The 17,670-nt window shown below is 32.3% G+C and overlaps 1 non-coding gene and 1 pseudogene across 1 annotated transcript; one reads left to right on the forward strand and one right to left on the reverse strand.

Moving 5' to 3' along the window:
- The window catches only part of LOC141418137 (ral guanine nucleotide dissociation stimulator-like), a 502,720-nt pseudogene that overhangs the window by 68,693 nt on the left and 416,357 nt on the right, over positions 1 to 17,670 (reverse strand).
- On the forward strand, positions 1,263 to 1,426 carry LOC141420914 (U1 spliceosomal RNA). The gene has a single exon (XR_012445638.1). It is a non-coding gene; the product is annotated as a U1 spliceosomal RNA (small nuclear RNA).

Here is a 17,670-nt window from a genome sequence, read left to right on the forward strand (position 1 = left end):
GTAATAATATTTATATAAATAAAACCTATTTTAAGGTATATGTAGAAATTTCAGAAATTGGAACCAATTTGTGAAAATAATGTACGCCAACATAAAATTAAAATCAGAAAGTAAGAATGGCACCTTAATAAATAAACAGATAAAATAGATTTTAAAAACTCCAATAATTAGTTTAATCTGTTTTTACAGATCGATATAAATTTCTATTTTTCAGTTGACTCAGCCTTAAAATTTATTGCAATTGTTTAAATAATTTTTCTTTATGGTCACAGGTATAACTCTACATTTTGGATATCAGAATACAGAATATATATTACTCCCAAGAATACACCTGTATTCATCTTGCTTTTTATTTTTTGCCAACCCCATCATTGACGACTGGATTTTTACCTTCAGAAAATGAAATGAGCTGTAGCTTAGGGGTAAAAAGCTTGTCTAGATATCCAAGACCTTGGTTTGATTGCCAGAACAATAATAAAATGAATGATCAAAAAACTCACAATAGTTTTCAAAGGAAGAATAATTGCAACCATCAGAGGTTCACATTAATAAAGAACAAATGATTGAAGTGGCAAAATTTATCATTGGATTTTAAATGTCCCTTATTGACTTCTTTGAAGATTATTGTTCTTTCATATGTGTATATATGAAATATATATATATATACAAAAGTAAGATTGCTAACATATGTAATTCATATTCATTGACAAAACATAATGTGTAAATCCAAGTGAAATTTATGATTAAATATGAGAATCCTTTCAATGGATTAAAAGAACCAGAATTCAAAGTGCATCAATGTTTCCCTCTGTCCTCTTGTAAATACAACTGAAGAAATTGCAGGAGGTAAGGCTCTTAACTGACAAATCAAGAAATTGCATGAGATAAGGGTCTTAACTGACAAACCAGATGGTTAGTTTAAAGTTGTGCAATATTTAATAATAATGGAAGTTTATATTTCTATAGGAACTTTCTTCAACTGAGTTGTGGAGATTTTTGAATAGTTGAAATAAGTTAACTATCCCGCAATTGTTGAGATCAAATAAAAATGTGGTTTTGAAGGACCATTAACATGATATCTTTGTGTGTGTAATTCAGGTCATAAATCTTATTTTTTTTCTTTTCTTTTTCATCCCAAATTCAGAATATTTCAACCATTTCATTGAATTAAAGTTATATTTTATGGTGATTCTCACCAATAACCCTGAAAATATACTAATGTTTGCATACATCTGGATACAGATTTAAAACTATTTAAATTAATACTTACCTGGCAGGGGAGATACCATGATCACGAAGGTGGTTTTCCCAGGGCGAGGCTTATCCATTGCACTCCGGATGTGCTGACCCCTGCGATTTCCCCAAATGTGGGAAACTCGACTGCATAATTTGTGGTAGTGGGGGACTGCGTTCGTGCTCTCCCCTGAAAAAAAAAACTATTTAAACAAGTGTATTTCTTCACAAACAATTACATTTGTATGGATTTTTTTATTTGCCAGACATTTCATATACCAAATTTTAAACTTGAATATCTGCAGTTGTAAAATATTAACTCATTTCTAATATACTGGTTAACTAGGTGAGATGTTATAAAATTATGCTCCCAATTTGAACATTTTATCAATTTCTAATTACTTGCATGCTAACTATAAGAAATTAACCATATTTTTTCACAGCATCAACTTCTCTGTACCTACCTCCCACTGCAGCAGCCAGTAGCTGTACAATTTGTACTTGGAAAGCTGGCAATTGGCTGTCTTCCAAAACTTCCTGCCTATATAAATTAATATGTACAATAAGAGGTACCCCAGCAGTATGGAATACACTATCTTGAGTACTTTCAGAAAAAGATTGAAGCCAAACTGAATAGCTCTGGCTCCCATACAGCACACACAAAATACTTGTGCTTTAGTGCATCTCTGATAGTATGTACTATTTCACTCAAAAGTATTCTAGTTTTTGTCTTGAAAGAAGACTGTGAAAAGCCCATTTAATGTGTTGATCTATGTATGTGCGCTTGTGATCGTTAATTTAAAAAAAATCTCTCTATCTCTCTGTTACCTATCTTAACATAAAGACTCAGTGATGTCCTTAATTCTCATATGGAGACCACTTGTGTGTACTGGTTCTTCAATGTGCTATAAAGTTCTGACTAATGAACCTTAAGATATAATTTTAATTTATAATTGATTTTCATTAAACAGAAAGTTTTCTTCCTGCATCACTAGTATATTGGTGGTAAAGTCTCATATTTCATAGACATTGTGTCTTAGGAAGATTAACATATATCCCTATTTCTAGGAGTGATAAATGTATGGTAAACATATTTTAAGATCACAAGTGTATTTTGGATATTCAAAATCATTGTCAAAATAGTTTTTAAAAATGAACACATAATTCCTTGCCTCAAACTCCATAGCATATCGAGACTGAAAGGCACATAAACTACAAAGTCTATAACATTTAAGGAAATGACTTTTGGTGGTAATGGGGTTTGAACTCATAGGCTTGTACCTCCTATGCAAGGACACTACCACTTGAGCCATGCCCCAACTATTTTTTGTTTTAGTTTATTTTTCAGACAGGCTCATGGTTTGCTCAAGGCTGGCCTCAGACCATGATGTTGCTCCTACCTCTGCCTCTGCTCATGCATGGCTGGGATGAGTGTCATGTACTACAATGCCCAGCTTGGTTTTCTAGATGAGGTCTCATTAACTGTTTTGCCTTGGCTTCCCTCATACCATGAACCTCCCACCTTTCCCTTCTGCCTGTATAAAATATTTTCAAAAGGATGTATGAAACACATACATGTTTATTTCATAAAGAAAGGCACATTCCTAAGGGAGACTATGTGAACCTCTTGCAAGAGAGCTATATTTTGACACTATATAGATTTAAGTTTAGTCATTTACACACAATTTTTAAAATTCAATAGCACATTCTTGTAATATAATTTTCAAATTATTAGAAGGAGTTAGAAGGCAACATGATAGACTTTCTTTTTACCACTGAAATTTTTTCTTAAATTCCATAAAATTTTCCTAAGTGGTATAATTTCGATGACCATAATTTAAATATAAGTTTTCTCAAATAAGAAACATAGTGTAAAATGAAAGAAAGGTCAATGCCATTATTGATTATTTTAGCTAAAACTACATTTTCCATAGTTATTTCAGGATTTTCTTTCCACAAATCTACCACATAAAAACAGCATCTTAATTTTTATCAAATGTATTATATACACTTGTAAAAGATGCATACAGCCATGCAGTAATGTTTAATTATGTTTTTCAAAATACACTTCTACTGGTGCCCTGTTTTCAGATAATCAAACTTCTTGCCTGGCTCTGCTCTTTTCTTTTCACTCTTCCTCTTTTATTGATGCTTTGCTAAGTTCTGTCTTAAGCCCATTGCCAACATCAGGACTGAGCTGACGAATCAACGAGACTGCAAAGGAAGGGGAGCATGTATGTCATGATGATCACAACAACAAGGTGCAGCTGTTTATGTGGAAAACAAACAGCTGCATGTTTCATAAACATAAGTTCATTTTATTTATAAAAATGCATCTGTACTTCATTTAAAAAAATGTGTTTACATAAATTCAAAACTTATAAACAATGGAGTGAAGAAACTGCTACTTAGCAAAAATTCATAAATTATATGGTTGTTATCTCTCTATTTATTCTCTATTACTGATAATAAAAATCCTCAGCTTTATAAATGATAGCTGAGATATAATTATGGAATTCATGACATTATTTTTAATATTTAAAATATGGGATATTAAAAACATTAAAAGTAAAGAGGAGTTTATTTTATTCTAATTTGATCAATATTCAGCTACTTGTTAGTTGTACTAGAGCAATCAAATATGTACTTTGTGTCTACTCTAATGTAGTTTTCCAGAAGGTGATAGGAAGGTCTAGGCTGTAATGGAGCTTTTATTAGAATCAAAGAGGCTGGCAGAAAATAACAAAGACATATGTAATATGTCAGATCATTAACTTAATTATGTCTGTAGAATCTTTTTCTAAAGAAAGTTACATTCATTGATTTCAAGAAATAGGGATAGATTTTTGTTTTAGGAGCCAGCATTAAGCCCATTAAAGACTATAAGGAATGTCCTACATTTAGGATATCCAAAAATTCACTATGTTTTCTTAGTGGTAAGATGAAACATATTTTAGAAAATAAAATCAAGGGCAGTGATATGGATTGAATTGTGAACTCACAAAATTATGTTGGAATCCTTACTGCACTACTTAGGAAGTGAAGTTATTTGAAAATACTGTTTTTGTAGGAAATCAAGTTAAAATGAAGTCACAAGAATGAACCCTGATCATACACAACTGTTTGTGAGATGAAGGAAGCAAAGATTGCACAGATGGATCTACAAATCAAGAAATTCCAAGAATGGCAGGCAGCAGTAGAGTCTTACAAGTAGCGATGAATTATTTTACCCAAAATCTGAATTCTGGGCATCTGTCCTCTAGATTTGTGAGGTTACAAGTCTATGTTGTTTTAATTCATCCAGGTTTGTGGTAGTTTATATAGCAGCCTTAGCAAATTAATACAGGCAGGTAACTGACTTGGGTGCAGACATATCTAGAGATCTAAGATCATGTGCATCCATTAGGAACTGAGTTCAGGTGCATGTAACAGAAATTCAGACAGCAACTTACTTGGTATTTTAATTATATAATATGTACATATAATTAATATGACTATCATATAAGAAGATATTTTAACTCTGTCGTATATGAAGATATTCAAGGCTTTTATAATGGCTCTTGAGTTTTATCACATACTAAGTGTCACTCTAGTAATCCTTCAAATCATTCATAAAGTGTGGTTATTATCTATCCCCTTGTAAGACAGCTGCCAATTTTAAAAGACAAACTTACATTCTAGAATGCTGTAACAAGCAAAGATGGAATAATTGCCACAATTCCACTACCTTCTAATATTTGAGAACATTCTTGAATGTCCCATATTTGAATTTCTTTTTGACTCTATCTTATGTACCTCTGTAAGGCATGTAGTCAAGGCAGGAAATACAGTTCTGAAGATAATTACAATGCCATTACAAAATCAGAATTCAGCTAGTGAATAAAAAGAGAATGGGCAAAAAGTGACCTGTATTTAAAATTTTTACTCTCTGTCATTTTTGGTATAGATCATAGAAGATCAAGATTAACTTGAGAGATGAAGTTAACTGGGAGACTAATTAAGGCATGTGGATGAGAGAGACAGAAGCTTAGACTAAGAAGCACACAACGTTGGTGGAGTAGAGTGGTGATCTGCACATGTTCCAAAGGGAAAGCTGCCAAGTTTATGTCACAGTTTGAATTTTGGGTGTTTGTAAAAAGAGAACTGCAAGATATTTGGCCTTAAAGACTAGAACATTGGAATCACATTTAATGAGGTACATGGATATTGTTGAAAACATGTTTGGTGGCCAAAGTTGAGCTCTGTCTTGTAATATTAAGGATGAACTGTTACAGTTTTAATCAGAGATTTTCAGCATGAAGAATATTTTATCATCTGGAAATCTATTAAGTTGGGAACTCTAGATAAAAAATGTTTATATATTGTTTCATTCATTTGTTTGGAAAAACAATGTGTTTTTGCAATTTGCAAAATAGAAATATAAAGCTTTAATTAACTCATATTATTTTAATTATTGTTTTAGGAATAATTGTCCAGACATTCCCTATGGAGGTATTGAGGTATGGACTTAAAATAGATTATAATGAGGTATACATGAAGAACTTTATTTTTATAATTATATAACATACTCAATATAAAATAATTATTTCGAGTAATGTATTGTGCAGTATAATGTATAAGCTCTTTAATAATGTTAAACAAACCTCGTTAAATGAGAATTCTGCTTATTAACAATATTTAAATCTCATAAAAGCCATTACACGGCATTGAATTTAATGATTTTATTCATTTCTAAATAAAATTATTAGGATTCTACTTACCCTCATTTTCATGACTGTTGGTCTCTATTACTTTGCAGTTGAATTGCACTTATTCTAAGGATCTATTTTCAGACCCCAAAATTTAGTTACTTTCTTTCCAATACATCACATTACCGTGAACAGACTTTGGAATTTGGACTTTAATTGAATGTTTTTAGCTTGCTCATTCTAGCTTCTGTTTAAATCTTAAAATCCTTTTGTTCTCCACATCATAAGTTTAGATTTGTGAAATGGAAATATCCCTCCAGTTTTGTTTTTTTCTTAATTTCATTTTATGTTATGTAAACATTTACTGAGTCTGAGTGATCTTTTTGATGGAATCAGTCCTCAAGTTACATCAAACACTTTCAAAAAACCAGAACTTCCCTTACTGCTGTTGATAAAGTACCCCAAGAACCAGAGTTTATGATCAGTTCTTCCTCTGACAGTTTTGCCCAGATGCTTGCTTCATAGCATTGGATAAAAATGGACTTCTAAGAAATGTAAATATTGTAGTTCTGACTTCTTTTGGTGAATAATACAATGAGTTAAGGGGGTTGTTTTATTCAATTTAACAAATTTAATTTAATTTTTTATTTTACTTAATTTTGATATACGGATCAACCAAAGACCTTGTGCATGCTAAGCAAACACTCTATCACAGCCGCTGATTTTTCTATAGTTCATCAACATAAATTTCTAGGTCTCTATCATGAACCCAATTTAGATAATCCCAACACATCACTGAATAGAGTAGGACAATATAACATAAATGTTATTATATCAGAATTATGTCTACCTAAATTTAGTATGTTGAATTCCTAATCACTGTACCTTAGGATGTGACTATATTTTTAGGCAGATCTTTTAAAGAAATAATTAAGGTAACATTAAGCCTCATTTGGGTGGTCCTTAAATATATATGATCTTGTTATAGAAGAAGGATTTGGACACAGAAATGGATGTGTCTAATGAAAAGATAATGTGAAGAAAAAGGGAGGAGATAGAGATACATTGACAAGTTCAAAAGAGGCCTCAGAATGAGATCAGCTCTGTTGACATCTTGATTTTAAATTTTTAGGTGCTAGAATTCTGAGAAAATTAATTTCTGTTATTAAGAAGTTTCCACTGAGCACTGGAAATAATTCTCAGAATCAAAAGAAACCTACAGAATGTGAAAAATATCTATGCCAGTACTTTATGAGATAAATGATTAATAACCAGAACATATAAAATGTTACATAAGTAAAACCAAAAATTATTAATCCAAGTAATAAATGAGCAAATTAATTGAAAAGACAGTTTTCAAGAAAAGAAGTACATTGACTAAAATAAGCCTGAAGAAATCTTCAACTTCTTTCACTATAAGGGAAAAACAAATCAAAACATCATTGAGATTTGAAAAGATTACAGTTTGCAGAATTAGAGACCTATGGTATATGCTGATGCATTAAATTTTAAACTATTGTTTGAGAAATAAATTTTAAATATTAATTATAGAGCTCATTAAGCAATCTGCAGATTATTAACAGGTTATAAAATATGGCTTTAGATATTTTTAAAGTATTGGTATTTATAACGTATTGTTATCAAAATTGTTATGAAAAAATATAAATGGACCTTAATATTTTCAAGTGACTCAAATAAATAATATACTGAAAAATAAAATATATAAACTTTCCACAAATGTTGCAATCATTTTATTTTTTTTAATTTTTATTTTATTCATATGTGAATACAATGTTTGGGTCATTTCTCCCCCTTCCATCCCTCCCATCACCCCACTCCACTCCCTCCCTCACCCTTTCTTACCCCTTGCTACTTGGCAGAAACTATTTTCCCCTTGTCTCTAATTTTGTTGAATAGAAAGTATAAGCAATAATAGGAAGGACCAAGGGTTTTTGCTAGTTGAGATAATGATAGCTGTACAGGGAGTTGTGTGGCATTGATTTCCTGTACCTTAGAAGTTACATGTGTGTTACCTTCTAAGTTAATTCTTCTTGAACTAACCTTTTCTGTAGTTGCTGGTCCCCTTCTCTTATTGGCCTCAGTTGCTTTAAAGTATCTGCTTTAGTTTCTCTGCATTGAGGGCAACAAATGCTATTTAGTTTCTTAGGTGTCTTACCTATCCTCATGCCTCCCTTGTGTGCTCTCGCTTTATCATGCGATCAAAGTCCAATCCCCTTGTGGTGTTTGCCATTGATCTAATGTCCACTTGGCAATTGTGAATAGTGCTACAATAAACACGGGTGTGCAGGTGCCTCTGGAGTAACCTGTGTCAGATTCCTTTGGGTATATCCCCAAGAGTGGTATTGCTGGATCATATGGTAGATCAATGTTTAGCTTTTTAAGTAGCCTCCAAATTTTTTTCCAGAGTGGTTGTACTAGTTTACATTACCACCAGCAGTGTAAGAGGGTTCCTTTTTCCCTGCATCCTCACCAACACCCGTTGTTAGTGGTGTTGCTAATGATGGCTATTCTAACAGGGGTGAGGTGGAATTTTAGTATGGTTTTAATTTGCATTTCCTTTATTGTTGCAATCATTTTAAACTTCTGTGGACTAAAAGGATCATCCATCTGTCCTAATTCTTTGAAAATACCATAGAAAAAAGTGTAGAAATTCTTCTAAGTAATTAAAACAGGCTTATGTAAGGACCTACCCGTCAAAAGGACAATGTATCTTCCTACATCAAAAAGCATTTCTAAATACTTATATTTAAAGTAATTTAAGACTTTGATCAGTTAAATTTTAACTTCAGCAAAATTAACACTAATGGCACTATGATAAATATTTTTAGCAGAAAAAAATCACAAATCTCCAAAGCTCTGCTCTTTTATCAGAGAAGCATGAGCTGTGCCGATATTCACATAGCATCCGTTTGGCACTGAGCTGCCAATGTGCTCTAAGAGGCTCAAGGTGAAGTCTGAGGACCTGTGATGACCTTGCCTCTTGAATGCTAATTAGAGATGCAAAGTAGGACCCTGCCTCAGACCTCTTGGAATAGAAACTGCATCATAATTTTAACAAGAATCATCCTAATAAACTGATTTCTAATCTGGTATATTGAACTCTGAAAATTAACAAAATATATAAAAGTGATACTAATGCTGCTTCAATCCAGAAATTCTGGATTTCTAGAATTTTCTGGAATTAGTAGATATGCAGTGCGTCTTGGACATAGATTTTTTAAATCTCCTAGGTAATTTTAATAAAACAGAAACTTTGGGCACTATACTGTAAGATGTATAATGAATCACCAGTATATTAATTTTTGGTACTGGTAATCCATACAAGCAAAATCAATTACATTAATAATTATTTTTATTCATCTGTTAAAAAGGAAATAATTTTTTCAAGCATTCTCTTTTAAAAAAATATTTGGTTGCTAGCTGGGTGCTAGTGGTTGCTGCCTACAATTCTGCCTGCCTGAGGAGAAAAGAGCAGGTAGATTGCAGTTTGAAGCCAACTACAGCAAATTGTTCCCAAGACCCTATCTCAAGCATTAATACAAAAAAGGTCTGGCTTAAGTGGTGTAGCACCTGCCTAGCAAGCATGAGGCCCTAAGTTCAAAACCCGAGAACCACCGAAATATGTGTATCAATTAACCAAGAGTGGTGGATCATGTCTGTAATCCCAGCTGTATGAAAGACTTTGAAAGCAGGAAGACTGTGATCCAAGGCTGACCCTGGACTATGGGTGGGGGCGGGGAGGTGATGTAGAAAAGAAACCATGAAACCCTACTTGAAAAATTACTAAAGAAAAAAAAAAGCCTGGGGACATGTCTCACTAGGCTTTGAACCTCCCTCACAAAAGCAAACCCCTGAGTTTATGGCCCAGTATTGCCGAAAATAGCAAACAAATAAAAAATAGAACATTCTGTTGAAAAGTCCACAATTCAAGAGTTGTAAATATGATAAGGGTGTATTTCATAAAGTGTTGTCTTTAAAATAAGATTATTTTGAATAAACATGCAAATGAAAATTTCACTTTAATTGCTAAATTACTTGCATGTTTTTGTTTGATTTATTTATTTTATATTTATTTTGGTTTTGATGGTGGAGACTTAATCCTTAGCCTTATACATTCTAAACACATGCTGTACCACTGATCAATACCTCCAGCCCTGTGTCTACAAATTTAACTTTCCTTAAACTAAGTGTATTTTAAACTTGTTTCCTTTTCCTTCTTTTTTTTCTCTTTCTGGTGTCATTGGTGGTTGGACAAGCCAAGCACACACTCTACCACTGTGATATGCCCCCAAACATAACAGCTTTCTTCACTCAGATTTATACATATAAATTCTTCAAATTCAAAACACAGCCCTCATTTGTTTTGGGTGATTTAAATATGTGTCTATGCTGGTGCTAATGGCAATTTTCTGAACTGAAATGCAATGTTACTGAGTAGGTCACATAATTTTCCTCATTTCCATTCACAGCACCTTTCAAATTTTATTCCAGTGAAAATGAATATGGTAATTTATACTGGGAATCTTTCAGTGAAGCTGTATTTACCTCAGGTATTATGCCCTTAGGACACAGATGTCAGCTATCACGCCTGAAGTCTGTTTCATGTAATTTGGAATAGTGGCTATCAGTGCTTTTCTTGGGGCAATATAAGCAAGGGTCTTCTGCAGTAACAGAGCTTTTATTTAAACTGACTTAGCTGAAGTTAATTTTTCCACATGATCTTTTATAACTCACACTGTTGTCTCCTGAAATAAATATAAACTATATATGTTTTTGTTTTAATAAGAACTATCCAGCAATAAATAATTTTATAAGCTTTTAAACCTTTAATTTACCAATTGTCTTTGTGTGAAATGTGCATTTTCTGGAGTTGTAATCATGAGAAGGTTAAATAAGAGTTATAAAACATAGAAAAGTAGAGAGTATATTCAATTATTTAATAATCAATAATTAATGAAATGTCAAAATGCACTCATTTTAACTCATTGAGTGATATATCAAGTTACCATATCAAGTTAATATCAATAATTAATCATCTTTAAGATAATAAAAGTACACATTCTAATTGTCATGTGATCATCAATGTATTTTGAAAGATTTAAGGTGTTTGAATTTATGTCAAACTCTATAAGGAGAACAGTATGTTTTAAAATCTTCACTTTTAAAGAGAGCAGAAGTCATTATCTCTATGATCCTATCCACTATATACGTTTTAGCTTTTTTACAAAAGAAGTCCTGATGCCTGCATGAATTTCCAACCAGTTTTGACTGATTGATGAAAATTTTAAGTTGTGAAGCAGAAAAGATGTTTTTAAAGTCATTTGTAATTTTATGATGTTCAAACCTTTACCTTTGTTCCATTTTTATAAAATTAATGAAAGTGTAAATTATGTAAACTTTTCCACTTCTGTAGCAAGTGCCACATGAACTTTATCCCGAATGGATTAGAAAAGAAGCAAGGCAATATTTGCACTAAAAATTACTTTATTCTAAAAGCAATGGAAAAAGAGAACTGTGTATTATCAGAAGCATGAAAATTTATGTGATAATAAAATAATATTATAATAACTAAATAAAAGCCAAATCTCAAGAAAACCACAAAATATGGTTGTAAGTACTTAAAAAGGGAATCAAGTTTGTGCTATATCTAAAATATTAGCACTATTAGTTGTAGAGACAGCCACTGCAAGTTTTATTTTCACTGCTTGGAAATTGATATAACCACTTACATCTATTTCTTAAGACTGCTATGTACCAGTTAAATTCTATAAAGCATCCAGTGATAAAGTGCTACACACATGCCTAAGAAAGCTAATAACATTTATAGTGATGCCAGGGTTGGAATCCAACAGATATACATACTTAATGAGAGCTGAAGTATACATACAGCTTTCCCATCTGCTTCATCAGAATAGAACTTCTAAAATTTTTTTAAATGTTACTTTTATATTAGAGGTAAGGTATTTTTTCATACCTATCCTAAGTAGGTGATGCTTCTATATGTCACTTTAAAATATACTTAACTTTTTATTTCACGAAAATAGCCAAAGAAAGTTTTAAGATATACACATTTGAAAATAATATTCTCTCTAGAATGAAATGTTTCTAAATGTCAAATATCAGTGCATTATTAATAAATGAATAAAAATGTTTATATAGATATACATGAAACCATATATATTTTCACCAACTATATATACATAGTTAAGAAGGATATGTATATGTATAAAATGTTTTCCATTATCACAAACTTTCTTTCAGATTAGATACTTAGCCCTACGTATTTCCTTGTTTCTATTTCAGTAATATCCAAAACAAGGATCTGAAATACTGTTCTTGAAATGCATAATTTCTAAAGCTAAGGATAATTGAAGTATTAATACAGAGATAACCTATGAACAATTTAGCAAAGATCAAAAACAAATAAACATCATCAAAGTTTATCTGCAACAATAAAGAGAAAGTGGGAAAATGACATTGCATGCTGTAACAGTTCAAAATGAGTTGAATGAGAATCCTTATCACCTCAGTTTCCAGATGCAAAGAGGCTGAGATGGAAGGGTGGAGCAAATGCTGAATAATAGCTTTTAATTTGGAGAGAATACAAAGATGGATGATTTAAGTAATTGTTTATAACAGTAGAGTTATTAGGACCCAGGATGTACATAGCCCAATAAGTCATACCCAGAGTCAGTCTTAACTCCATCTCAAGTTATGTGCTTCAGAAAACTGGAGAAGAAATAAGATTTGGCTTTCAAAATCTAGCTTATCATTTGGAAATAAACTGATCACAATGAAGCTGGAAGAGTACTAAGAATCCAACCTAACTGAATAAGACTAAAATGGAAGATTTTGGATAGAGCTATTCACAAAAGCATGAAAATACTAAATTTTTTAATAACTTCAGTAAATGCAGATATGCCCTTAAACATTGAGACAAAACAATGCAGTTTATAGAGGAATAACTCAGTCAAAAGAGTTATGCCCAGATAATGTATCAGAACATAACAGGTAAGTCACATAGCAGTAAAATAAACTTAATAAAACTTGAGAGACAATACAAGAGCTTAATATTCAGGTAAAATAGAAACACTAGGTACAGAATTAACAAAAACATGAGTGTATACTAATGGGAAGAAAGTCAGAAAAATAATATGAATATAATATCTGAATAAGAAACTCCCAGAACCTTAGACAGCAGGAACATAGATCTGTGAAACAGAGGAATCAAATGAAATAATTATACTGAATTCACATTAAAATGACATAGTTAAATATTTATAGAGGATGCAATATTTCTGAATGACAAAGATTATTTAAAATAAATATAATTATCATTGTTGAATCATAATAACAAAATAAAAAGGGAGTAGAAATTGTTAAGAGATTAAAACACATAAAGAAAAAGTTCTACCAGTCTAAAAATAAAGCTTTCATAGGGTAAGTATCGGGAAGCACTAAAGAGATTACCATGAATTTACAACTTCCTTTAGTTTATTAAATTTCAAATTAAAGAAAAAAATTCAATCTATATGTTAATGTAAGTAACCAATAAGGGGAAAAATAGGCTACATTGCTCTTCATCAATGCTATTAAAGAATAAAAATGTAGATATTGGGTTTTGGCTTCTGTATTTTCACATTTTGAATTATATTGAACTACATTTCTCTAGTTAGGGTCTATTCCACTTTTCCAGATGACTTATATGATGAACTCCTCTCTCTTCAAATCTACCACCTCACCTCTGCTAATTCAAATCTCAAATATTGTGCTCACTGTTTCACTTTCAACCAGAATTTCTTAAACTCCCACCACCATGTGTCCCCAAACCAGGGCACAAGTATACCTGTACTACTTCTGTCATCAAAGATGAACAGTTTTCACTTTAGTTTAAAGAGGACCCCTCCAACTAATCACCTAATTTTATTTGCAGATTCTCTATTGGCAATTCAAGTACTTTAAAAAAGTGCATCTACCTATGCTTTATCATCTGTTTTTCCTTCTATATTGGATCTTTCCCACTGGCATACAAGCAAGAAGTTACTGATCTCATGTTAAAAATACACTGTTGAGGTCTTATTCTTTATAAATATAGAGTAATTCCTTCTAAATACCATTGATTCTCACACTCTTTCTTGTCCCATTCTTTCTCTCTTTTCTTTTAATGGTAAATAAATTATCATAGAACATTATTTTTAACCTATGAATTTGGAAATGATCAAATATGTGAAAACATAGTGATGAATATTAACTATATTATTTTGTCTGAATCCTCAAAAAATAATTATTTTAAAACAAGTTCCAAATATAACTATGCATCTCCAACATCCAAGAGTCCTAAAAAGATGAAGACTTTTAAAATCTGTGCCATTTCAAAATGAATGTTTAAAAATGCTTGTTTAATAATATAAAATAAAAATCAGCATCCAAAAATCCCCAAATTTTTCATAAATTCATTTCTTTCTAGTCTGTTTGACTGAATTGGTATCCAAAAAATCAAACATTTTGTAATTGATTAAAATTTGTTTTGACCTACAAGTCCTGCCTTAATCTTATTTTCTTTTTCTTTCTACTTACTCACTTTCAAAACTGTATGTCATTTTTAGTGCCTTCTTAATGTTGCAAATTAGAACCCCATGGTTTTATTTAACACATGCTGTATTCATGTTTATCATTTTCCAGAACTATTTTTAGTGAGTGCTATTAATGTATATTAGAATCCATTGTGGCTTTTTTGTAATATCAGCAGAGTGACCATTTTATTAATTCATTAGTCTTTTTTTCTCTATATTTTGTTTTTTTTTGTTGTTGTTGCTGTTATTTTTTTGTTTTCCTGGTGGGGATACATTGTGGAATTTACAAATGTTCTTACAAGGTAGTAATTATATCATACTTGGATCACCTTGCCCCTGTTCTCATTTATCCCCCTCTATCTCCATTCCTGGAATAGTCAGCAGGTATCATTTTTTTGCATTTACATACATGTGTACACAGTATTTGCATCATATTCACCCTCCTACCCCATTTTCCTGCCACCTCTTGATACCAATAATTTTGACTCTTAGCTTCTTAGAAGCTGCTCCTTTTAGTTAACAAAGAGCTCTGTTATTAAAAGTAATGGTAAATTTTCTGTCTATAAATTACTTTGCCCTATTTGACACATTTGACATAGTTGACCAGTATTCATCCTTAATACCATCATAAAATGCCTTCCAGGAAACCACACACACACCCAGTTGTCCTAATGGATAGACCATGTGTTGTGTTTCCTTGCTGACTTCTCCTTTCTTTGACAATGTTACTGATGATGTGTCTTAGTAATCAAATCTTCCCTTCTGTTATTAATGATTGCCCTGTCTTTGATATCTTACCATGTCTCATGGTTTTAAATAGTATACGTGATATATTCTCTATTCTCAAATTAAACTTCTTAGCATGGATATTTTCAGTGAAATTCTTAATACTTAAGTGATTCATTTGGAAGAATAATAAACATTACTTATTTAATGTGTTCATTCTGAGTAGTGGAATTTGGAATATATGAAATACTCCTAAATCTCAAAAATAAGACTAATTTATTGGAAAAGTATGTATGGAAAAATATGCATATGGAAACATCAGAAAAACATTGTCCTGTGTCACTAGTCATCAACAAATAAAAATTATAACCACAGTGAGATTCCGTTAAATGTTGCTACATTAAAAGAAAGACTATGACATTTTTCCAAGGGTTTTTATATTACTGATAGTAATATAAAATAGTTCAACTACATTGTATAAAAACTTCCTTAAAAAGCACAATATACACATAACATGATCTCCTGATTTTATTCCTAGATATTTATGCAAGAGAAATGAGAATCAATGCCTACATAATGATTCCTATTTGAATATACATAGCAATTTTCTTAACAATAGTTCCAAACTAGAAATAACTGTAAAATGTTAATTATTTATTTGATAAACAAATTTTGGTTTATTAATAAACTGGCTGTCACTAAGCAACAAAATAAGCATACCAAAACATGTATGGATCCCTAAATGATATACTGATCAAAAGATACCCTATGTCAAAATTAATTAAGCTGGCACATTAATAAAATTTTTTTAAAAATATACCTGATTAGTCTAAAAAGTACTCAGTAAAAAAGGACACAGTCAGATGGCTATAAATTCCAAAATACTGTGTTAAAGAACTAGGGTTCTTTATAGCACTAGCCTGGCAAATCATTGTTAGCACAGACACATGTATTCTTAGAATTAACCAAGTGGTGCAGTGGATGGTTGCTATTTCCAGAAAATGCTGGTCAGAAGAAAGTCTTTAAATTGACAAATAATTCTCAAGTAAACATAAAGGAGCAGACATTTACAGGTAGTGATGATTAACTTGCTAAAGTTGGTGAAAGAGGGTTTTTGCAGACCTACCTACCCTAAAAGAGATATTTTTGCAAAATATAGGAGGGGACACATTTAATTTAATGTCATTGTCAAGGACTATTAGATATGATGTAGTAACAACAATGGATTCCTCAATCTTCTAAATCTCATATAACCTCATTATTGTGATCAAGTGAATATTTATGAGGTAATAACTTATTTTTCATGCAAGTTATTTTAGAATTTGAAAAAATGCTAACTATGCAAGAAGCAACATAATGAGAAGAACAGAAACATAGGGAAGAAGATTGGAAGGGGAAGCTAGCACAAGCATGTAGACTTGTTTAGATGACTCTCAAAAAATAGGGAAACTAAAACAGCATGGTAAGATTACCACTAAGAATTTTCAGCTCACCAGCAACATGGAGTGGAGTGTAGCAGCCAAATGTTTATTCCATTCTGAAATTCCCTCAACAAATATTTCTCTTTATATCCTAGCTTAAAGAAATTAAATATCTAAAGCCAAAATAAAAGTCTACATCTGTTTGTCAAAAGTCTGAGTGCATACTTTATGACACATAAAAGAATTGGGTGACATTTCCAGGGAGTTTTCAACACATTTTAGAATTTCTAGATATTGAATTTCTATATACAGTAAAACGTCTAGTGGATGCAGAAAGCACACTCTAGCAGGCCTGAAGGCAAAATGTATGTAACATATGAAATGTCAGGTAGAGAAAATTGACACGGAACTTCAGTAAGAAAATGAAACATGGGGATTCCAAGATCGCGGCTAGAGGGAGGAAGCAGAAAGCGAGCCTCCTATAGTGAAATCTTGGAGAGATGCTGGAGACACACTTTGCAGGCATAATCACTGAGAAAAGGCATAACTTTGACCCCTCCACACCACCAGCCAGAGCAGAGAATCTCCATGTCACGTTAAACAGAGAAACAAGGAGGGCCCCCAGGCTGCCAGTTGCCAGCACCCAGACAGCTTAGGAAAAAATGGACCAGGTGAGCTTTGTGGTACTGCTGTACTCCCACAGACAAGCCTGGCCCAGAGCAGCATAGCCCCCTGGACAGACTGACCTCCACCCGGGGAAAAAAAGAGAAACTGAGTAATAAGCAATAAGAGCAATAAAGACACACTGGAAAGAGAGTGAGGCGCACTGAACGCTGAAGATTGGGGGAAGGGAATCCTACCCGGGACTGAAAATAAACAAGCTGGGCAGGCCAGAGAGCCTCTGGAGGGAGCCGGAACACACGCCCAGCAACCAGGAGCAGGAAAGCTTGTGAGAGTGGAGGAGGGAGGAAAACTCCACAGGAGAGGAGGGAAGACCCACTTCCCACG

This window comes from Castor canadensis, chromosome 2 (genome assembly GCF_047511655.1).
Source record: "Castor canadensis chromosome 2, mCasCan1.hap1v2, whole genome shotgun sequence".
Taxonomy (NCBI): domain Eukaryota; kingdom Metazoa; phylum Chordata; class Mammalia; order Rodentia; family Castoridae; genus Castor; species Castor canadensis.